Source organism: Theropithecus gelada, chromosome 3 (genome assembly GCF_003255815.1).
Source record: "Theropithecus gelada isolate Dixy chromosome 3, Tgel_1.0, whole genome shotgun sequence".
Taxonomy (NCBI): Eukaryota; Metazoa; Chordata; class Mammalia; order Primates; family Cercopithecidae; genus Theropithecus; species Theropithecus gelada.
This window is the reverse complement of record NC_037670.1, coordinates 48,293,120-48,318,006: the sequence shown is the minus strand read 5'-3', so window position 1 is coordinate 48,318,006 and position 24,887 is coordinate 48,293,120. Positions and strand designations below refer to the sequence as shown.

At 38.4% G+C, this 24,887-nt stretch overlaps 1 pseudogene; it reads left to right on the top strand.

Moving 5' to 3' along the window:
- The first annotated feature begins 370 nt into the window (after nt 1–370).
- On the top strand, nt 371–6,049 carry LOC112621587 (annotated as a pseudogene).
- Nucleotides 6,050–24,887: the final 18,838 nt, after the last annotated feature.

The following is a 24,887-nucleotide window of genomic DNA, read 5'->3' as shown; positions in this document are numbered from 1 at the left end:
ATTTGTAGATGAAAGGAGAAAAAAAGAAAAAAAAAGGAGAGGAGAGAAGAGAAGAAAGGAAAGGAATGAAAGGGGAAGGAAAAAAGAGGAAGAAAGGGAGGGAGAAAACAAATAAATAAAATAGTTGGCAATAAAATGAGAAAAAAATATGAGAAATTATATTGGGAAAAAACCATCAAGGCATTGTTTAAACATCACTTCATGCTTGAATATATTTAAATACCATAAACTTGTTATGATTTAAAGGAACTCCAAAGACTATTGTTTTCATTTTCTTGATATTTCAGTGAAGCCTGCAAAATGTATATGTGGGGAAGTGAGAGTAGATGTGTGATTTAATTTTTGTGCTTTATTTGGGTGAAACTGGCGTATGAAGAAACATAAGAGACACCCTCAGAGCACAATCAAGATGTCAGCATTCACAAACCCATGTGCTACCCCTCTAAATTATACTCCTCCAGATGGCTTGGTTAATTTTGAAGTGGATAAAGCTAACAGTGCCAGATCACACCCAAGCAGTATAAAACTGTATAAGAACACAATAAAACAGTAATAAACAATAGATTATTTTAGTGGCATATGGCAGATACTGAGTCAGGCCAGCCTCAAATGTAATCTTTGGATTCTGTTTAAAAATCAGTGTCTGAGTTAGAGCATTAGCATTCAAAGCACTCCTGTAAGCAGTAAGCAACTATTCTAAAGAAGAGAAAGGGAGGGTCAGATAAAGGAGAAAAGGAAAACACAATGGTCACTGGAGAAGAAAGATAAACAAGAAATAATAAGCAGTGCTTGCATGACAATCTACAAGGGGAAACATAAAATTCATGAAAGCATTCAACAGGAAGAGATGGCAACAAGTAGACCAATATGAAGGAAATTGATGTGGGAGCTCCCAGCAAGAAGGGGAGCAAACGAGAAAGAGGAAAATCCATATAAACAAAATAACAATTCCTCCCTTTTCTGAATATCTGGACATAAAATTTATTATCTTCCCTTAAAATGACAAAAATTGTATGTTGCATCATAAAAGTTGGAAATATATTGTTAAAACCTTAACTCTGCAATCCCTAAGTTAAAATTCCCTCTTCCGAACATGTCTTCACCCCTACACTAAACCCAACCATCTTCTCCTGGGAGAGGGATGCTTCAGAACAATGAGAGATCCGTTCAAATTGCTGAAATTAAAGCTTCCAAGTGAAGAGCCCAGGATATAGCCCCTTTTACCTAATTACATCCTATTCATACTATGTATTTCAACGTAAACAAGACTTCCTCCATACCAAGTGAGAGATTGTACACCTAGACACTACATAAAAAAGTATTTTTTCCAGAAAAATACTTTTCAAGTGAGAGTTTTGTTAATGGATAGTTTCTTGATAACATGAGTGATCTGAACAAAGTTAATTATCCACATAATTAACTATATGTGGCTGAATAGGAAGTCCCAGCCTTCATTCCCACTCAGAAACACTAATTGCACACAAATGTACACACTAAACATTTTTACCTGAATTCCAGATTCCAATTAAGATGTTGTAGTATTCCAAGTGTGCACAAAGTAGGGAATAGTCAAATCGAGTTGAGTAAGAAGAGCAATTTCATTTACCTGTGTCAGCCTCTCCCCCAAGTTAGCACAGCTCAGTGCCAAGACAGAATGCCTCTTTCACATCTGTTACCACTGGGAGAAAAGAATTGTGCATGCCTCCGACATTCCAGCTTTTCAGAGAGCTGCCCAAGAAACTGGTCTCTGACTTCCTTGATTGGTGTGCTAACAGAACTAGCATAATTTGAATGCCTGGGGGTCACTGAGGACAATGGAAAGCAGCAGGTGGCTTGATATGGTTGGCACAGCATGGCACAATTGGGTGAAGAAGTGCACAACTTAAGACTTCTTCCTTAGCAAGGAGGGATAAGAGTGGAGCATGTGTTGACACTCTGGCTCTTCAGAGGGCTGCCCAAGGGACTAATTTCTGTCTTGCCTCACTTGGAGCACTGACGGAACTAGCATAGTTTGGATGCCTTGGAGCCACTGAGAACAAAAGTTTAAAACAAAACAAAACAAAACAAAAACAGTAGGCAGTTTGCTATAGCCCCCATATCTCAGTAAAATCAAGAGAAGATGCACAACTCAAGGCTCCTCCTTCAACAGGGAGGGAGAAAGGAGCAGAGAATGAGTCTGTCATTCTAGCTTCTTGGAACACCAGCTTCTGAGAAACTGATATCTGTCTCACCTTACTCAGTGTACTGAGAGGAAGCTGGCATGCTCTGGATGTTTGCCAGCCACTGACAACAAAAGAGAGTGGGAAACTTGCAGTTGTAGAACCAGAGAACATGTGGTGCCACAGACAGATATCAGAAAAGATAATGAGTTCCTGAGGGGAAACAAAAAGCACAGTAAACCTCTCTGAGAAATTGCATGCACAGGCCCAGATACCACCAAAAAAGTTCCAGAGGATTCCAGAATCGCTTTCTGGGCTACTTAGTGGGGGTCTTATAACAAAGTCAGTCTGAAGACTGGGAGAAGTGACAGATCCCAATATAAAGCTACAAGGTGCATGAAAAACAAGGAAACACGGCTCAACCAAAGGAATAAACTAAATCTCCAGAAACTGGACCTACAAAGAGGTATGTGGACAACTTGAAAGAGAATTCAAAATAATTGTCATAAAGATGCCTAGTGAGCTCAAAGAAATAACGAACAGAATAAAGCATCAAGAAAGATACAGAAAATATAAAAAAGAAGGTTTGGAGCTGAAAAAGAAAATTAACTGCAAAATTCACTGGAGAAGTTTAATGGCAGACTTGATATGCAGAAGAAAACATTAGGAAACTTGAATACGAGTCATGTGAAATTATCTGCTTGAGGCACAAAATGAAAAAAGAATGACAAAGAATAAAGAAAACCTAAGGGACATATGAGGCACCATCAAACGGACCAATATTTGCATTATTGTTGTTTCAGAGGGGAAGAGAGAGAGAACAGGGCAGAAACATTACTTAATAAAATAATGGCTGAAAATTTCCCAAATGTAAGGATGGAAATGGACATCTAGATTTGAGAAACTACATGCTCCAACTAAGATGAATTCAAGGAAACACATACCAAGCAACATCATAATCAAATTGTCAAAAGTCAAAGAAAAACAATTTTGAAAGCACCAGGAGAAAAGCAACTTGTTATGAACAAGAGACTATCACCAGATTTCTCAGAAGAAACATTCCAAGACAGAAGAGAAGTGGGATTATATATCAAAATGCTGACAGTAAAAAATCCCTGCCAATCACGAATACTGTATCCAGAAAACTATCCTTCAATAATTAAGGAAAAATACTTTCCCAGATAAAGAAAAGCTGAGGAAATATAAAAAGATGTAATTTGTGACATCAATAGCATAAAGTGTGGGGGAGGTGAGTAAAAGTTAAGCGTTTTTGTATAGAATTGAAGTTATCAGTGTAAAGTAGATTATTTTAACGATAACATGTTTTATGTAAGTTTTGAAAGTACCTATAGGAGATACTCAAAAGAGAATGAGAAATAAATCAAAACATACAACTACAAAAAAGTCAGAAAAAATTCAGAGTAAGACAGTGACAGCAACAGTGAGGCAAAAGCTACAAGACAGCTAGAAAGTAATTTAAGAAATGGCAATAGTAAGTCTTTTCCTATCAATAATTACTTTAAATGTAAATAAATTTAACTCTCAATTAAAAGACTGATATAGTGGCTGAATGGATTTAAAGAAAACAGGACTCAACTATACGCTGTATACAAGAAATGCACTTTGGACTTTAAGACCGACACAGGCTGAAAGTGAAAGGATGGAAAAAATAATCCACACAAATGGTAGTCAAAAAAGACAGCAAGAGTGGCCAAATTTATATCAGACAGAGTAGATTTTAAGTCAAGAACTGCCAAAAAGACAAAGAAGCACAAGGATATTATATAATGATATATGGGTCAATCTGCCAGGAATATGTAACAATTATAAATATACATGTGCCCATAATAACAGCATCCAAATATAGGAAGCAATCAATGAAAGAATTTAACATAGAAATAGACACCACACGATAACAGTAGGGAATTTCAATACACCACTCTCAATAATTGATAGAGCATCCAGACAGAAGATCAATAAGGAAATAAATAAATAAGAGGATTTGAACCAGACTATAGATCAAATGGAACTAACAGACATTTGCAGAACATTCCACCCTACAGCAGCAGAATACATATTCTTCTCAAGCATGCATGAAACATTCTCCAGAATAGATCACATGTTAAGTCACAAAACAAGCCTTAAGAAATTTAAGAAGATTGAAACTGTGCCAATTATATTTTCCAACAACAATGGAATGAAATGGAAAGCAAAGGAAAATAGGAAAGTTCTAGTGGATATTAAACAACACACTGTTGAATAATCAATGAGTCAAAGAATAAATCAGAATGTAAATTTTAGAAAAATATTTTGAGACAAATAAAAATGAAAAGACAACATAACAAAATGTATAGGATGCACCATGACCAAGTCAGATTTATCCCTGGGTTACACAGATGGCCAACATACAAAAATAATCAATATGAGACACCACATTAACAGAATAAAGGATAAAAATTACATTATTATCTCAATATATGCAGAAAAAGCCTCTGAAACATTTAACACCCTTTCATGATAAAAACAATAAACTAAGAATAGAAGAAAATTACCTCAACATAATACAGGTCACAGTGAATATCATACTATACAGTGAAAAACTAAAAGCTTTTCCTCTAAGATCAGGAATCAGTTAAGGATGCCCACTCTGACCACTTCCATTCAACATACTACTGGAAGTCCTAGCCAGAGAAATTAGGCAAGAAATATAATTAAAAGTTATCCAAATCAGAAAGAAAGAAAATTTCACTGTTTGCAGATAATATGATGCTATATGTAGAAAACCTTGACAATTACACACACACAGACACACACACATTCACAAATCATTAGAACTAATAAACCAATTACGCAAAGTTGCAGGATACAAAATCAACGCACAAAAATCAGTTGAGTATATGTACACTACCAATGAACAATTGGAAACAAAAATGAAGAAGATAGTCCATTTACAACTGAATCAAAAAGAATAAAACTCTTAGTAATAATCTAAACTGAGAAGTATTATAAAATATGTAGACACTGAAATCTATAAAGGATTGCTAACCTCCCCCTCACCCACAAACAGGGGATGCAATGCCTTAAGCCAACCAGCCCACAATGTCAAGTTCATCATCCAGAACACCAACCCGGCAGTGGCTATTTCGATTCAGAGTGTCTTCTCGCTGAGGTGCCCATAATAGTCATTGACTGGGTTCAAATTGATGCCAATTCCTCAGTTATTCATGATGAGTTCATGGCTCACAAACTTAGATTAGTTCTCCTCATTAGTGATGACATTGTGGACAAGCTGCTATCCTCCCGGGACTTCCCATGTGAAGAGTTCTGTGAGTGCTTGGTGAAGTTCACCCTCGATGTGCAGTGCAATGAAGAGCAGACTTGACATGTCGCGTCTTGAGACCTCAACATGTCGCGTCTTGAGACCTCATCTCCAACAGCCCCCAGGTCATTCCAGTGAACCAAGATGATGACCCTAATGACTACGTGGAGCAGGATGACATTCTCATCATCAAGTTGAGAAAGGGCCAGGAGCTGAGACTTTGAGCCTATACGAAAAAATGCTTTAGCAAGGAGTATGTCAAGTTGAACCCTACTGCAGGGGTGACTTTTGAATACAATCCAGACAATGCCATGAGGCAGGCAGTGCACCCCAAACCCAAGGAGTGGCCCAAGAGTGAGCACTTGGAGCTGGATGAGGATGAGGATTAGTCACAGGTGCCCTGTGACCCCAAGGGCAAGCCAGAAAGGTTTTACTACATCATGAATTCCTATGGCTCTCTGTGTCCTTAAACCATGTCCTCTTAGCTCTCACTGGATTGAAGAAGAAGCTGAGGGATTTAAAAACTCAATTAAGCCACGAGATCCAGAGTGACATGCTAACTATAAACTAGCTGCAGCTTGCTGCTTCAGCAAGAATGGGGATTCAAGGTAGCAGCTAGATTTGGGGGGTGTCTCTTGAGACTCTTCTAGCTTTTGGAAATCTAGTCTACTGTTGCTTGAGCTTCTTGGCAGGTCATCAGTACCAACTAGAAGCAGGAAATAGACTACTAGGGATGCCAGCGGCTTTTAAGCGGGACAGTTTTTAACTGGCCCTAACTGCTAATTGCCATCAGTGCTCCACAGATCCCAAAACATCCCTGTTAGCCTGTTTCCTAATGCAGCTGTAGGGGAGCCAATCGGACTTCTCTCCTAGTTAGTTCAGCTCTTTACTTTAAATGCTTTCTATCCAAAAGGAATACTTTCAATTGTACCTTAGATTTCTGGTTTTAGGATTGAATGTCACAGCCTTCATTCAAAGGGCCTATAAACTCTTCCAGTTCTTTCCCCAGGGCTGGCCTACTAGCACTTCAAATTCCCAGGTGTCTTTAATTTGAGAACTAACCTTCTGGGAATAACATCAGACCCTGGCTGTGCCCTCCCCACTATGTAAACACAATATTTCACTCCCTACCCAGCAATTACAAACCCCTTCACCACCAATACCTGATTATTTAGTTTGTTAATAAGTTGGTGATGGTGGTAGTGGTGGCAGCGGCCAGCAGGAGCAAGGGCCCCTCCCACATGCACAGAAGTATTTCATTTCTCCTAAATGAAGGCTCTGACCCTGACCTCTTAACACTGTCTCCAGGGAGGAACATGCACAAAGCAGTTAATTAGGCAACCTGGAAAAAACACAGAAAGAAAGAGATATTTATTGATTAACAGAAGTTGTCTTTTTAAAAGTGTTTATTTTTGGTAATGAAGAACACAACATAATCTCAAAAACATTAAAAAAGAAAATAAAAAGAAAAGAAGACACAAATAAATGGAAAGACTTCCCATGTTCATGGATTAGAAGACATTGTTCAAATGTCCATACCATCCAAAGTACACATTTAATGCAATCTCTATTAAAGTCCTAGTGACATTTTTTGCAGAAATTGACAGAACAATTCCAAAAATTGTACAGAAGTACAAAGGACCCCAAAGTAGCCTAAACAATCTTGAGAAAAAGAGCAAAACTGGAGGCCTCAAACTTTGTAACTTTAAAACATATTACAAAGCTACAGTCATCAGAAGACCATGGTACCACAATAAAGATAGACATACCAGCTAATGGAACAATACTGAGAGTTCAGAAATAAACCCACACATATACAGTCAAATGATCTTTGACAGGATGCCAAGACAACACAATGAGAAAAGGATAGTATCAAAAACTTGGTGCTGGACAAACCAGATATTCACATACAAAAGAATAAAATTGGATCCTTATTTTATACCATACACAAAAATCAACTCAAAGTAGATTAAAGACTTAAACATAAGACATGAATTTATAAAACTCCAAAAAGGCAACATAGGGTAAAATCTTCATAACATTCATCTTGGCAATTAATTCTTGGATATGACACCAAAAGCACAAGTAACAAAAGCAAAAATAGACAAATGGATTTACATAAAACAAAAAAGCCAGGAACTAAAAATCTTCTGCATAGTAAAGGAAATAATCAACCGAGTACAAAGGCAACCTACAGAATGAGAGAAAATATTTGTAAACCATATATCTGGCAGGGGGTTAATATAAAAATATACAAGAAACTCAATAGCAGAAAATAAAAATAAAAATAACTATCTTCAAAGAAGAGATACAAATGATCAACAGGAATATGAAAATACGTTTATCACTAATCATTAGAGAAATGCAAATCAAAGCCACACTGAGGTATCATCTCATACTCCTTATGATGGTCATTATAAAAAATTAAAAATTAAAAAAATAAAATAAAGTGTTGGCAAGTAGGTGGACAAATTTGAACCTTGTGCACTATTGGTGAGAATATAAAATGATGTTGCCACTATACCAAAAAAAAGCATAGAGATTCATAGAAAAATTAAAAATAAAAACTACCATTTGATCCGGCAATCCCACTTCTGGGCATTTATCCAAAAGAGCTAAAATTAGGACATGGAAGATATCTGCCCTTCCATGTTCATTGCAGCATTATTCACAATAGATAAGAATTAGAAACAGCTGGCCGGGCACGGTGGCTCACACCTGTAATCCCAGCACTTTGGGAGGCCAAAGCGGGCGGATCACGCGGTCAGGAGATTGAAACCATCCTGGCTAACATGGTGAAACCCCGTCTCTACTGAAAAAACAAACAAACAAAAAAATTAGCCAGGCGTGGTGGTAGGCTCCTGTAATCCCAGCTACTCTGGAGGCAGAGGCAGGAGAATGGCGTGAACCCAGGATGGGGAGCTTGCAGTGAGCTGAGATTGTGCCACTGCACTTCAGCCTGGGGAACAGAGCGAGACTCCATCTCAAAAAAAAGAAAAGAAAAAAGAAAAGACTTAGAAACAACCTAAAAGTTTATCAGCAATATGTATGGATAAAGAACATGTAGTATATATTTATACGATAGAATATTATTCAGCCATAAAAAGAAGAAAATCCTGTTATGCAGATATACCTTGAGGACATTATGCTAACTGAAATATGCCAGTACAAGAAAGACAAATACTACATGATTCCACTATATGAAGTACCTAAAATAGTCAAACTCTTGGAAATATAAAGTAAAATTATGGTTTCTAGATGCTAGGAAGAGGGATAAATGGGAAAATTGCTGTTCCGTGAGCATAAAGTTTTAATCATACAAGAGGGAAAATTTTCACAGATCTGCTCTACAACATTATGCTTATAGTTAACAATGCTGTACCATACATCCAAAATTTAAGAGGAAAGATCTTATGTGTTTTTCACCACAATAAAAAGAATCTGTAACATTCACAGAAAAAATATATATATATATTTTTTACTTTATTTGTACCTATGATAGAACCTTTTGATCTCCAGGTCAAAGGCAAAAAGTAATCATTCCAAATTAAATTATCTTGGTTAATATGGCTGTTTAGCATAGGGGATGTTGATCATCACACTCCCACTGAAAAATAAAGACGTTCTAATCTCAATATCCTGGCCTCTAATAAGAATATAAAATTATAAATGCAAACTTTCAACTCCCAAGTGAAGCATGAAATTCCAGAGCCACTGTATACTGAGAGTGGGAAAAGTGTATGCTTATAGGTAAGATTCATTTTTTTTTTTTTTATCTCCCTGGAGGAACAGCATCTTTCCTCAAAGAGAGAGCCATCCCAGTGTAAACCATAATACAATGACAATCAAAGGGACATCCACAGATAACGATGTTCATTACATTGCCTATAATTGCTTTAGCCTAAAGGACAGCAGCCCAAAAGTATAGATCTATGGCAGATCATTGTATTTAAGCAGTCAAATATGTATCCTCCACATTTTAAAATATAGCCACTGGCCCCGAAAATGTGAGTTCTACTGTCCACTTTTCTCACACTGCCTTCTACGCGGTATAAAACCTTTCATCTTGACATAATTAGAAGAATCTTCCAACCAAGTAAAACTATGACTTGCTCACATCCCTACTTTTCCCACACGACCATGGCAAAATCAGATATTGTCAAATAACTGGAGGACCCCAATTCACCATAGACTTTTCATAAAATGGTTAAGAAGTAGGAGCCTAGGGTTCATGGAGAAAATCTGGGAAGAACTCATGCTTAGGCTAATAAAAAATGCAGTTCATTCATTCATCTCCATGAAGACAGGAAAACTATGCCATCCTGATCTTCACTATGTCAATGGTCTGTAAGTGCTCAGTAAAAATTCTTCAAATGAAGCAATGTCCAAAGTTGTCTGGATTCAGTCTGGAAAAGAGTAATTAAGCTTTTGCTTTTGCTTAATATACATGCCTTGACGGTATATTAAAATGCTTAATCAAACAACTTTTTTATGGTCTCAGAAATCCTCGTGATATTTAACATTATGAAATCTACATATTCAGAGCCACCTCTAGTCTATAAAATTAAAGTATTTACATATAATTTATCCACTTATATTTTCTTCATAAAAGGCATTATTTAAGATATAGCAACTAAATCAGAGAATTCCGGACAATTGCTTTTATTCATAATTTTATCCAAATGATGAAGTTCATAATTACAGAATGGTATAGTTATTAATATATTAAGGTAGACCTTAAAAGTTCACAGCAAAAGAGTAACACAGTGTCAGAGACTGTGCAATATACCAAATAGGATATTGACTTTACTCTGCATAATGTGCAAATTTACATTTATGTCTTAAACTTAACCCCGACCTTATAAGTGACTGAATGCATCCAGTGGCTTATTTTCTGTAAATCAGTAAGTAACCTCAAATGAATGCATCAATTTTCACAATGCATGCATTGCTAGTATCATCTAATATTTTTATTTCAAGTAAATAACCATATTATTCATGCCAGTAGCTGGTACAAACCTTTACCATTCCTCTTAAATCACTTAGCTGGACTCACCCACTCATTTTTAACAGATGGCCAAGCCTCCTACCTCACAGAGAAAATAGCAGCCATCAGTCACAAACCGCACCTCTTGTATTATCTGCATGTTCCCCAGCTTTTCCTCCTTCCCTTCTGTCCCAGAGGATGTCTTGCCTCTCTTCCAAAGATAACACTTTAATCTGTACTCCTGATTTCATCTTCTTCCTTTCTTCCTCTCTATATTTATTGAGTGCCTTCTGATGCCAGAATATTCTAAGCCTGGGAACACAGTGTGAAATAAGACGCAAAGCCCCTCTCCTTGTGGACTTCGCATTCTATTATGTGTCCTCCAAGGCCTTTTCAATATTCACCATCGTTTTTTGAATCTTCACTGTATCCTCTGTCATGGCTATTCTCTTTTAGCTTACAAACCTGTTTAACTTGTCCTCATCCTTAAAATCAATCTGCTTATTTTGCTGACCTTGAAGGCCTGTATCTCCTTCCCTTACTGCTGCACTTCTAGAATCAGCTGCAGTTTCTGTTTCTACTTTCACTTCCCTTTTTCACTCCTCAGTGCACAGCTATCTATTTTTCTTTTGTTCTCTGTACTCCAGTGAAACATTTATCCTTAGCCTTTGACACAGTCTTCCTTCCCTTGAATCCTCATGAATCCTAGGACAGAATATAGTTTATTCTCTTGGCCACACTTGCTGCTATTGCTTCATTCTCTGCCTGCAACCTTACTGTTTGACTCCCAAGATTTCTTCTTTGGCCTTCTTTTCTCATACTGCCCATTCTTCCTGAATCATCCTACCCACACCCATGGTTTCAATGACTACCTATGTGCTAACAACTCCAAAATTCTGTTTTCAGACCCTTCTGAATTCCTTATCTATATTTTCAAGTATCCAAAGGCATTCTCATTTAAATAGCCGTATCATGTGCTAAAGATGTGGTACATATTGCCACAGAGAAACACAGAGAAAATATTACTAGCTGTGGTTATAGAAAAGCTCCAAAATCTCCGCGGCTGAATAACATATGAGTGTTTTGTTGGTGGTGGTAGTGGCGTTGGTTTTGTTTTTGCTCATGTAAGGTCTAGTTGGAGGTGGTGTTGCAGCAGTGTGGTGTGGAGAGTAAAGGTGGTCCTGGGACCCAAGTTCATGAAGAATCTCCCCTTTATTATGTGGCGTGCCAGGTTATTCAAGAAAGTTTTATCCAGCGGGTGGATGGGAAAAGAGTTTGGAAGGGGTGGAAGATTTTATGTGACAGTTTTGGAACTGATATATTTTCACCCACATTCCACTGAATGGAATTCAGTGACATGGTCCCACCTAGATGCAAAGCGGTTGGAAATGATAGTCCTTGTCTGGGCAGCCACTTCCTATCATCCTCTATATTATGCAAGAGGAACAAACATTTAGTAGTTGGTTAAAAGTGTTTGCTACAGAAATCCATGGGTGAACTTTCTAGACAGAATTTTGTCTCTGATCAGTTGAATAAGGATTGCGAAGAGTGAAAGTGGAGATGAACAGACTGATTTTTTTCTGGAAGCACAATGCTAGTGTTTAGGTGCTCATTTAATGTTCTTAGAACCAAAACTTGGCTGTTAAGGAACGTATAAAGCTCAGGAAGCAACTGATTTTTCTACTAGACTTCTATTTTTATTTCCTTTAATCTAAAGTTCATACAATTTGAATGTCAGAGTGTCATATGTTGCTGGATATAGTTTGAATGTTTGTCCCCTCCAAATCTCATGTTAAAATGTAATCCCTATTGTTTGAGGTGGGACCCCATGGGAGGTGTTTGGGTCATGGTGGCAGGTGCCTCATGAATGGCTTGGTGCCATCCCCATGGTAATGAGTGAGTTCTTGCTCTGGTAGTTCATGCAACAGCTGGTTGTTTAAAAGAGTGTGGCACCTCCCTCCTCACACCATGTGATAGGCCCTCTCCCTCTTTGCCTTCCATCATGATTGTAAACTTCCTGAAACCCTCAGCAGAAGTAGATGCTGGCACCATTCTTCTTGTACAGCCTGTAGAAACATGAACCAATTAAACCTCTTTTCTTAGTAAATTACCCAGTCTCAGGTATCTTCATAGGAACATAAAAACAATGCTAGCACATTATTCTCCTGCATTCCTTATTTTTTTCCTCTTTAAATATATAGTTATTTTTCTAATAGTAAAAGTATAGATTAATCTTTCCAAAACTCAGTTAATCATTTCATTCACTGAGTTAAAACATTCAATAACATCCCCAATGATTCCGAGAGGAAGTGCAAATACATAAGAGGTCATGAAAGCCAGTATAATGGGACTCCAGCCAACCTTACCTGCCTTTCACTGAGCTTTACTGTCTGCTATCATTTCTGTACCACTTTAGCCCCCATAAGGTCTATTTTCCATTGCCAGAAAACAGATGGCAACAAAGAAAATGCTGGGAGTACTCTTCCCCATGTGGTTTTTGTTTAGAGTCACCATTGAGAAGCATCACACAAGACTTGGAAAGCAAATGCTTCCAAATCTAAATTCCAAAGACTGGGAGGGCATTATTCCCCAGATATTGTGAGCAGACACATGGGTGGTCATGAGATTTGAAGTACATTATGAATGAACACTTGAAAATCACCTCAATAAATATTCTGCAGTGAGATAGTCTTTATCTCCCCGAAAGCCATCCAATTAGAATAAACTTCTAATTCCCTGCATTAAACATTTCAAACTTGCAATACATAGAGTAGCTGAGATTTCTTTGAACAAATCTTGACATATAATATGTCCATCATTATGCCATAATGTTCTCAAGTGGATACACACACACCACACACACACACATATACATATATAAAAACCAAAATTCTTAACCACTACCAAAATCCAATTCATTGTTTTGATACATGCTTTTCTGTGTGGCATGCCCTTTTCCTGACATTTCTGTCTGACAAAAGTCCTGTTCATCTTTCAAATTCAAATACCACCATCTAACTGAGTCCTTCCGCAATTCCCCCAATTATAGACACATGCTCCTTGGGGAGCCCATAACATCTTGTTCATACCACTTACATGGTATTTATAACATCATTTATATGCCCTCACCTTGTAGAAAGAAATTATGTTTCATTACACTCTGTGGCCTTAGTTCTTAGTACACACACTGTTGTATAGTAAACATTCAATAATGTGTTGGATAAATGATCCATTTTGAAACAAAATGTCATTAATGTAGAGGAACATTTTCTTCACAGCATACTCTGAAAATTGGGAGAGTAAACCTACATGCTGGGCGTATATTTAAGACTCACTGAAGCATTCCAGGAACCATCCCCTCTCTCTGGTAGGACTCAAGCATGAAGGGACAGATAAATGAGCAATGGGAAGACACACGCAATCTTCCACCTCTCCCTCATCTTTCTCCTCTCAATCTCTTATCACTTACAAAATCAGTTACTTCATTTATTGGCCTACTGGGAGTAGGTTTTATACCAATCCCTGACTCCGGTATCCACCATTACACGCTTTTTCTTCCTGAAGACCTACTGTACAGAAAAGGGCTCCTCCATGTTGTCACATTAATGGTTCTATGTGTCTGACCTTCCTGTAGGAGGTGCCTCAGTTGCCCAGACAAGTGGCGCCACCTGCCTGGGTGCAGGGGAACATGCTCCTGCTGCATTGCGAGGCAGGAGCAGCACCGCCAGGAGCTGAGACCCAACTGCGACGTCAATTTTCCTTCATTAACATGGAGTCAAAATGGCTCCACTTTTTAAAATGGTTCCTTTATAATTAAAAAAGGAGCCATTTTTTAATTAAATAAAAAAGATGCCAGCTTCTGTGTTTCACCCTATCCCAGGAATTTTCAGTCCGTGACTTAAGGCAACGACAGAGAAAAAATAAATAATAATTTGATTAGCCCTTTTGCTTGGATTTTAATTTCCAGAAGCTTTGTTCAGGTCAAACAGCATTCAACAAACTCACAACCACATAGCCCATCGACTCATGCTGCAAATACGACATTGATTGGGCAGTCAAATTACTAGGCTTTTTCTGGGGGCTACAGTAGACTGATAAAATAAGCATGCTCCTTGCCCTCTTAGAGCTTACAGTCTCGGGAGGAAGTAAAGGAGAAAATAAATAAAAAGAAATGTTCAATATAGTATAAGGTAAGAAGTAAGTTCTATAAAGTAAAATAGAGCACAGCCACAGCATACAGAGGGTGGGAAGGGGCAGATGGAGCACACTCTTTTAGATGGTGTGGGCAAACGTCTCCAATATAATGAGGAGCCTTCTGTACTAGACCTGAGTAAAGGAAATAAGCCATGGAAATGGAAAGATCTATGGGAAGAGCATTCCAAACAAAAAAGCATAGAAAGATTCTGAGGCCTGGAGTGTCTAAAGAACAGCAAGAAGGGCTGATGTGGCTTCAACTGAGTAGGGGGAGACAAGCTGGAGAGGCGGGCACGGGCTAGTTCTGTGAGAGTCTGGCAACAGGAATCGAAACTTCCTCGAACGTCTAAATTATTGTGACACTTGTGACAAGACTTTAATTAGGGCCATGCTCAATGTTCCTTATTCCTCTTGAGGAGTGAAAATAAATTAGGCAATCTAGAATAAGTAAAACCAAGAAAGTTATTTCTGTTGCCAATTGTCCCATTATTTGTCATGCTACCTATTTTCTAAAAGAAATTACCTTACTAAAGCATCTCATTTATTTACACCCAAAGGGCTTTGCATAAACTGAAATTAAATCAGTGTGAGGGCTTTTACAAAGTTGGGGGAAATTACTTCTCAGCCTGAAAGTAGTAAGGGAGATTTTGCCCATGACCTGATGAAATCTTTTTAACTTCCTAGAGATGCAATTATGTTTTCAGATCTTTCCGAATAAACCTTAGAGATGATCTATTGTTTTAGATATGAGAACACTGTTATTTCTGCAAAAATTGTCCAGGTCATTAGCGGCTGATTCATTCACATTTCTTCAGTAGCTCAGTATGTAGAGTGGGCCTTGAACCTGATACAACCAGACTTACAATCTATTCTCAAACTTTCTACCACTCTGAACCTCAGTTTTACAAATTAATTGATAATAGAATCAAATGTAGATCCCTGGTCTAGTGCCTGACACATCACATAAACTTTAAAGTAGTGTTTCCGTGTCCTTAGCCAGTGGTATTTCATGAAGCTTGTGGACAAGAACATGGCTGTACTTACTTCCCTGTAAAATAGTCTCCAATGCCATAGCATATTTTGTCCCCTCCATTCACTTTTGCCTTTCAATTACCATGTTTCTTAGAGGCTAAGTCAGTTTCAGAGCCCTCCTTTCTCCCCAAATATAAAAACCTTCAAACTGGAATGGGCCTCTGAGGTGACTAGGAACTGTGTCACATCATATGCACAACAAACAAATAGATTGCAAACCTATTCGACAGGACTTTAAACACATATGCTGAGCTTCTCTATTTCATCTCACAGACCTGCGTTTTGATTTGGAAGACATTTCAACACATGTAAATTCACTCCCATTGATGAGTCAGACACTTAACCTCAGAATATGGTGTATGAATGCTGTCTGCTTCCAGGATCTATAGCAGCAATGTATTACTTGAAGAAAGAAAATATATAGTAGAACCTAGCACACATTTGTTTCTGACTTCTTTCTGTAATGGAGTTTTCAACTTCTAAGCTCCTGAGGAGACACCGTTGACAAAATACACACACACACACACACACACACACACGTACATGCATGCACTCACACGTGCACAGACACACATACAAGCACATGCATGCACTCACACGTGCACACACACACACAAGCACATGCATGCACTCACACATGCACGTGCACACACACACACAAGCACATGCATGCCCTCACATGCGCAGACACACACACACACGCACATGCATGCCCTCAAACGTGCAGACACACACACATGCGCACATGCATGCACTCACACGCGCACACACACATGCTCCAACTTGCTGTGTGTATGTAAGGGAGCATTTTGCGGATTATTCCAGGATCTGTAAATCATTAGGATCAGAGGCAAACCCAGAGTTTACTGATTGGCAGTTTTGTTCACTTGCTTCCAATGCATTGTCACTTCTATATAAAAAGATCTACCCCGCACAGTGGCTTACGCCATAATCCCAGTACTTTGGGAAACCAAGGAGGGTGGGTCACCTGAGGTCAGGAGTTCGAGATCAGCCTGACCAACACGGTGAAACCCCGTCTCTACCAAAAATACAAAAATTAGGTGTGATGGTGGATGCCTGTAATTCCAGGTACCTGGGAGGCTGAGGGAGGAGAATCCGGGAGGTGGAGGTTGCAGTGAGCCAAGACTGCGCCACTGCACTCCAGCCTGAGCAACAGAGCGAGACTTCATCTCAAAAAAACAAAACAAAACAAAACAAAATAATCTATCCTACACAGGACACAGACCTGTCTGCCTATTCTGTAATGAACTGTCCCAGACAATGAAGCCTGAGACAAGCCCATAGCTGGGTTTTATACTAACATAAGGCATCATTCCTACATCTATTCTTGCCACAAATGGTTTATGTATCATTGTCGGTTTATTAAAACTCAACTCAAAACACATGTATAAAATTTAAGTAGTAAAATTGCACATAGATCCTGGACTTCCTTAACAATTTCAATATGTGAAACACATTTGCCTTCATCCATGGCCTTTGGTGCTTTTTTCTTCTGAACAGGCATGGTCAGGACATTGGGGCGGACTTACCTGAGAGTCAGATTTCCTGAACTTTAAAGGACACTGAAGAATCTGGGACGTGATTAGGTTTATATTTTCCTACTTTTCCCGACTGGGCTCTGAGAAGCTAGTAGCTGGGTTGGAGCCATATTGAGGAAAACAGATCAGAGAAGAGAATTGGAAAGCCACTGTAACACCGGGAAAAGGCAAAGTAACCCTTTTCAATATTGTCACCTTTTCCTTTGTCTTTGATCAGAGTTCTTTCCTTCTACCCCTGAATTTTCCATTTGGTTTCTATGCTCCCCATATACCAAAACCCACACCTAGTGCATGTTATATATAGTCTTGCCATATTGTTTGTCCTTTCAGCTTCGACAAATTGGACAGAGAATGGTTTTTAAATGTTCCCATTTACAGATTCCAGTTTTTACCTTTACTATTTTGAAATATGGAAAGCATTTTATCAGTGTCATCTTCATTAGAATTAGTGATCATTACCATTCATAAAAATGTCGTAATATGAGACAAATAAATGTCATCTGCAAGAAATAATATTCTAATTTGCTGAAAATTCCCTAGCGTCACTGTAAAGAATCTTTTGGTAAATCCTCTGGCATGAGAAGGAAATAACCAATATTTCAGAATGGAAATTATGCAGTGTGGGCAATTATACCACGGGCAAAAGTACTTTACCATACTCTGAAGGAAAGTTTTAACAAAAATATCTTTAGAATATCTGGTTTGCTATATGAAGACTGAGATGTGTTAGGTTGATGCAAAAGTAATTGCGGTTTTTGCCATTGAAAGGAATGGCAAAAACCACAATTAATTTTGCACCAACCTAATAAATCAGATTCAAAAAAACCTTTTTGGAAACATTACTTCCAGTGACAACATTTGAATGTTAACAATTTGCTTTCTTCTTTGGATCTCCCTTCTTACCCTTCCTTATATTGTCTTATGTTTAATTTTCATAGGTCATTATTTAGTTAAAGCAAAAAAAATGAGGGATTAAAAACCAACTCATCTTTGCCTGGTACCTAGAAGGAAATGCCCTAAATATCATTAATAATAAGCTCCCTTCTTTCCATGTCACGTTTTTTCCCTCAGGTTTCTTCTATTGTGTGAACATTCTGTGATGGGGTAAGTGTAAAATAATTACAGCCACACATATGTTGCAGGTATCACCCAAAACACAAAGCAACACATTGTGTTTTTTCGTAAGTGGAGAAATAGAAATAAAATAGCAGTTTCCAAAATGTGAGCCCTAGATCGGTAGTAACAATACCACTAGGAACTTGTTAATAATGCAAATTATTAAGGATCTATCTCACAGATACTGAATCAGAGATTCAGAAGCGCAGCCCAGCAGTCTGAAGTTTAAACAAGCTCTCCCGGTGATTTTCATCTACTCTAAAGTTTGAGGATCAGTGACATAAAGGTGGATTTTCTAACTAGGATAAATGAATTGTCTCTACCCGTGTCCATACCTGAAGACCTTTAAGGAGCCCTGCGTCATGACCAACGACAAAATAACAAACTGGTTACACAGGAATCCCAGAGTTAACTGTGGAAATTGCCTATTAGTATTGAGAAGATTGAAATGGGACTGGGTATGTGGCTTAGAGAGGAAAAATGAAGACTTTAGCGTAAAAAATAAAAATGCAAAGACTGGTGCATCTATGCAAGTCACAATGTAACTATTTTCATGCTATTATACGTTCATAACTATTAGAAATGAAACAAAAATTCATTTCAGTAAACTAAAAGAATGTCACCTGAGGATGTGTGGTAGGCAGAATTCTGGCCCCTGTAACCTTTGTCCTCAGTTACTCCCAGGAATATTTTAAATTGCATGGCAAAGGGGACTTTGAAGATGTAATTAAAGTAACTCATCAGTTGACTTTAAAATAAGAAAGATTATCCAGGTGGACCTAGTCTAACCACATGAGTACTTAGAATCACAGGTTTTTCTCTGGCTGGTAGCAGAAGGACAAGTAATGTTCAAAGCATAAGAAGGATTTGACCTCCTACTTTGGGCTTAAAAATTAAGGGGGCCATGTGTGAAGGAAATAGAGACTCTAATATAAAACTGGATTCTGAAAACTACCAGTGAGTTTGGAAGCAGATTCTTCCCCAGACCCTCTAGATAAGAAGCCCCCAGCCTCACTTACACCTTGATTTCAGCCTTTGTAAAGTGCTGATCTGAGAGTACCTAGCTGAGCCATGCTGTACTTGGACTCTGATTCATGGACTGTAAGATAAGGAATGGGTATTGTTTTAAGCTGCCAAATTTGCAGTAATTTGTTACAGCAGCAACAGTAAACAAATACTGGGTGTTAATTTTAAATGCTGTTACAGTCATCCCACTTTGAAATGAGCCTGCTGCCTTTGACAGCAAAAGAACCAATTGGTAATTTAACATTCAGAACACAAGGTCTTCACCAGTTTTTGTAACATCCAGAATGTCTGGATGATCCTTTTGGCTTCTACCTACAAGCACTCCTTCAGTACATTTGTCTTGAGGGCACACTCACTTTTCTTGTAGGCTAAGACAGCAAGATCTAATATTTACATAACCTCTGGAAACTAAAAAGAAGTACCTGTCTCTTTCTTTTGTGCTCCTGCCTCAGAAGGATCTTTCTATGTAAAGGCAACTTAGCTCACAGGGTGCAGAGAAAAACCACAAGATAGCTCCACTGCCACAGCTTGGCAGACTGTAATGCGTGACATATTGTCAGACCTCAGCACTTACAGGAAAACGGAGCCTTTCAAATGTGAGTTCAGTCCAGGAATTTTTCATTTTGCAGACAAAGATTGTACATTTAACTCTTTTTATGTAAGGGAAGGATGAAAGGGACTCATGAGTTTATGAACGCTATCCACATAGTAGAGCCCCCAGTTTCTTAGAGAAGTTATGCTGACAAGGAGACCTGGAGCAAAGGGGACAGGTGATATATTAGTTTTTTAGCACTGCCATAATGAAGTACTGGAGACTGGATGGCTTCAACGACAGAAATGTATTTCTCACAATTCTAGAGCCTAGACATTTACACTCAAACTGCCGGCAGGGTTGGCTTCTTCTGAAGGCCCCTCTCCTTGGCTTGCAGATGGCAGTCTTCTTCTGGTGTCTTCACCTGGTCTTCTGGGTATGTCTGTGTCCTAATCGCCTCTTCTTATTAGAACACCAGTCGTATTGGATTGGGGTCCACCTCCAATGACCTCGTTTGACATTAATTACCTCTTTAAGATTGTTATCTCTACATACAGTCACATTCCGAAGTGCTAGGGTAAAGACTTCAAGATCTGAATTTTGGAGGAACATGATTCAGTCCATAACAGGTGAAGTCCAGTTGCTTCAGGAGTATAACTTCATCTATTCATGACCGCCAGTGACCCTCCCAGGCAATGCATCAGAAACTTTCCCACCGCTGTCAAGGAACCCTAGAAGAGGTTTATCTTCCATATATGACCAAAGAGGATAATGGGTGTTTTTGCAAAAGTTAGGTGGTGAAAAGTAATACAGCCAAGATAAAGCAAAGTCTCCTGATACAAAACCCAGTGGCTTTTCTATTGCCGTGTACCATTAGTCCTGATTTACAACAGAAAACTCCTCAAGAAGTCGTATGCAGTCTGTCTTTATCAGAGTTAGGATATTCCATTAAATTAGAAAATCATTCACATTTATCCACCTAACTGTTTACCTCTTTGCATTCTCTCCATGCTTCCTGAAGTATCCATAGAATAGAGATGATAATTGTGGCTTAATTCCATGTATTTCTTTCACAGAACATAAAAGCTAATTAAGATAAACCTCGACATTTATTGAGTCAAAATGTTACAGATGCTGTGCTGAGTGGTTTACACACATTATCTCAAGAAACTCACAATAACTGTATGAGCTAAATACTATGGTTACTCCAATGTTACAGAAAAGAGAACTGATGCCTAAAAAGATTCAATATCTTACCAATGCCAAATAACCAGTATGTAGTGGAGCCAGGTCTACCAAAGACTATGCCAGCTGCCTCTCTGATAGTGATTGTCTTCCAAATACAGTAGGCAAAACCTCTGTCATAGAATGCAGAAAGGTGACCTCATCATTCATGAGTTCCCATATACGATGAACAAATATGCTGGCAAAATTCACTACAATTTTTGTATTATTATATAATATAAAGACAGGTCATCAACTTATCATTACAAAGGTTGTTTCTGTATGTGAAATATACCATGGGCTTCTAAGGGTGTGAAGCCTCTTTCTGTAACATACCAGAGTATAGAATTCTCTGTTTTTCAAAAAGCATCACCTTCATATATTAAAATGAAATTAATAGTAGAACATAACCTTCAGACAAATGACCATGTACTCTGGAATCCAGGTCCAAATCACTAACGTAATGGCTGTAGCTACCTACTTCTAAGAAAGTAGGAAAAAGTTATGGGCATTTTCAAGATGAAAACATTAGTATCAAGTACTGCTTTTGCGAGGACAAAGAGACCTATCTCTTATCCTGAAAGCAAACCTAGACCAATTCTTTTTCAGGAACAAAAATTAAGCCATAACACACTAGTAAACTTCTTGCTAGGAAAAAACAATAAATAATTGAATAACACATACATTCCTATTGATCTATTTCAAGTAAACTATTACCACTTCCTAGTAATATATTTTTTTATTTATCTAGTAGGCTGTGGAGAGCAGCTTCTGTGTTTTCTCATCAAGCCTTAAGTTGAAACAACGCGTCTGCAAATTCAGCGCCAAGACTAGGACTCCAGTTTCATTGAAAACCGGGAGGTCTGCTGGAAGCACCTCAGCATTTATCCTCATCCTAAACTCCGGAGAGGCACTACGCCCTCTGCTGGTTAAAACCCTGGGGCTGCAGGACAAATATCCTTCCAAGAAATGAAATAAAGGTTTCATATAACCATGTGCTGCAAAATTTTTCCACCAGCAGATTTGCACTAAAATGAATGTTAAAAGAATTTATTTTGGCACAGAAAAACTATACTAGATAAAAAATTGAATCTACACAAAGGAATGAAGAGCACCAAAATTGGTAAATATATGAATAAATATAGAATGAGGTTGTCTTCGTTTTTAAGTTTCTTAAAGATAATTGGCTCTCTGCTCCTTTCTGTTCCACAAACAGCCATGTGTTCTTGTAAAGTGCCAGACACATACCTAAGACATAATGGTAAAGGTCCAAGTCACCAGATATGTCCACATTGGTCACCTGGACTCTAGGGTTGCTTTAAAACTTCAACAAAGAGGAGACTGTCATCATCAATGACTCCTTCGTTGTATAAACAACATGGCATACATATTCCAGTAGGATTTAATACATGGCAATTTCAGTGGCACAGTCAAGGCTGAGAACAAGAAGCTTGTCCACAATGGGAAGTCCATCTCTATTTTCCAGAAGCCATATGCTGCCTACATCAAATGGGATGATGCTGTGCTGAATACGTTGTGGAGTCCATTGGTCCTGGGGCTCATTTAAATGGTGGGGCCAAAGGGGTCATCACATCTATCCCTTCTACTGATGCCCTCATATTTATGATATTCCCAACTTCAACATAGTTTCCCTCCCAGACTCCAAGAACCATAAGAAGTATGACACAACAGACACATGAAAAAATGCTCATCATCACTGGCCATCAGAGAAATGCAAATCAAAACCACAATGAGATACCATCTCACACCAGTTAGAATGGCGATCATTAAAAAGTCAGGAAACAACAGGTGCTGGAGAGGATGTGGAGAAATAGGAACACTTTTACACTGTTGGTGGGATTGTAAACTAGTTCAACCATTATGGAAAACACTATGGTGATTCCTTAAGGATCTAGAACTAGATGTACCATATGACCCAGCCATCCCATTACTGGGTATATACAAAAAGGATTATAAATCATGCTGCTATAAAGACACATGCACACGTATGTTTATTGCTGCACTATTCACAATAGCAAAGACTTGGAATCAACCCAAATGTCCATCAGTGACAGACTGGATTAAGAAACTGTGGCACATATACACCATGGAATACTATGCAGCCATAAAAAAGGATGAGTTTGTGTCCTTTGTAGGGACATGGATGCAGCTGGAAACCATCATTCTTAGCAAACTATCACAAGAACAGAAAACCAAACACCGCATGTTCTCACTCATAGGTGGGAACTGAACAATGAGATCACTTGGACTCGGGAAGGGGAACATCACACACCCGGGCCTATCATGGGGAGGGGGGAGGGGAGAGGAATTGCATTGGGAGTTATACTTGATGTAAATGACGAGTTGATGGGTGCTGACGAGTTGATGGGTGCAGCACAGCAACATGGCACAAGTATACATATGTAACAAACCTGCACGTTATGCACATGTACCCTAGAACTTAAAGTATAATAATAATAAAAAAAATATTATAAAAGAAAAAAAAAAGAAGTGTGACAAATCTCTCATGATTGTCAGGAATGCCTCAAATATCACCAATTGCCTTTGCCCTCTGACAAGTCACCCAGGATAACTTTGGCATCATGAAGGGAGCAAAGTTCATATGATCACTGATACCAGAAGACTGTTAATGGCCCATCTGAGGAACTGGCATGACAGTGTGGGGATGCCCAGGACATCATCTCTGCATCTCCTGAATCTGCCAGGATTGTGAGCAAGGTTATGCCAGCTGAATGGGAAGCATGGCTTTCCGTGTCCGTGTCCCCAGTGTGTTGGTTGTGGACTTAGTCTACCATCTGGAGAAAGCTGTCAATTGTGATGGCATCAAGAAAATAGTATAGCAGGTATCAGAGGGTCTGTAAGGGGCATCCTGGGCCACACTGAGAACCAGGTTGTCTCCTTTGACATTAACAATGGTGCCTACTATTTCTCTTTCGATGCTGGGGCTGACATTGTTCTCAAGGACCACTTTGTCCAGCTCATTTCCTGGTATAATAATGAATTTGATTACAGCAAGAGTGGTGTACCTTATAGTCAACATGGGCACCAAGGACAAGAGCCCTGAGCCGCTAGTCCCAGCAATAACAAGAGAATAATAAAGAGGTTTTCAGCTGCTGGGGAGTCCTTGACCCAACTCAATTTCAAAACACTCTAAAAAGCTCCCACTCCCAACAAGGTTTCTATTCCAGACTCCCTGAAGAAGAGAAGCAGCTTAGAGAACCCTACCTTCTCATGTACTGTCAATATAATACAAGTACCCTCCCACCCTCCCACCAAAAAAAGATAATTTTTAAATAAAAACAATATGCTAGGGTTTGTAATACATAGAGGTTGTAAATGTATAAAAGTGGCATATAGAACAGGAAGGAGGAATGGAAGTATACTATCATGAGGCAGAGAAATGATGTAGTAAGATTTGAAGATAGACTCTGATAAATTAAATATGCATTCATAAGCCCTATGCACAGAGCAATCACTAAAATAATAAAGCGGTGTAGATAACAAGGTGAGTGGTGATAAAACGGTATTCAAAATTGCCCAACCAAAAAGATATCAAGAAGAAGAAAGAAACAAACAAAACCTGAAAAAATTAGAAAAAATAGCAAGATCCCAGATTTAACCCAATCAGATTGATGGTTAGATTCAAGATATGTGGGTAGATTGGATTTTCTTTTTTTTTTTAAAAAAAAGACACAGCAAGAAGCACACTTCAAATATT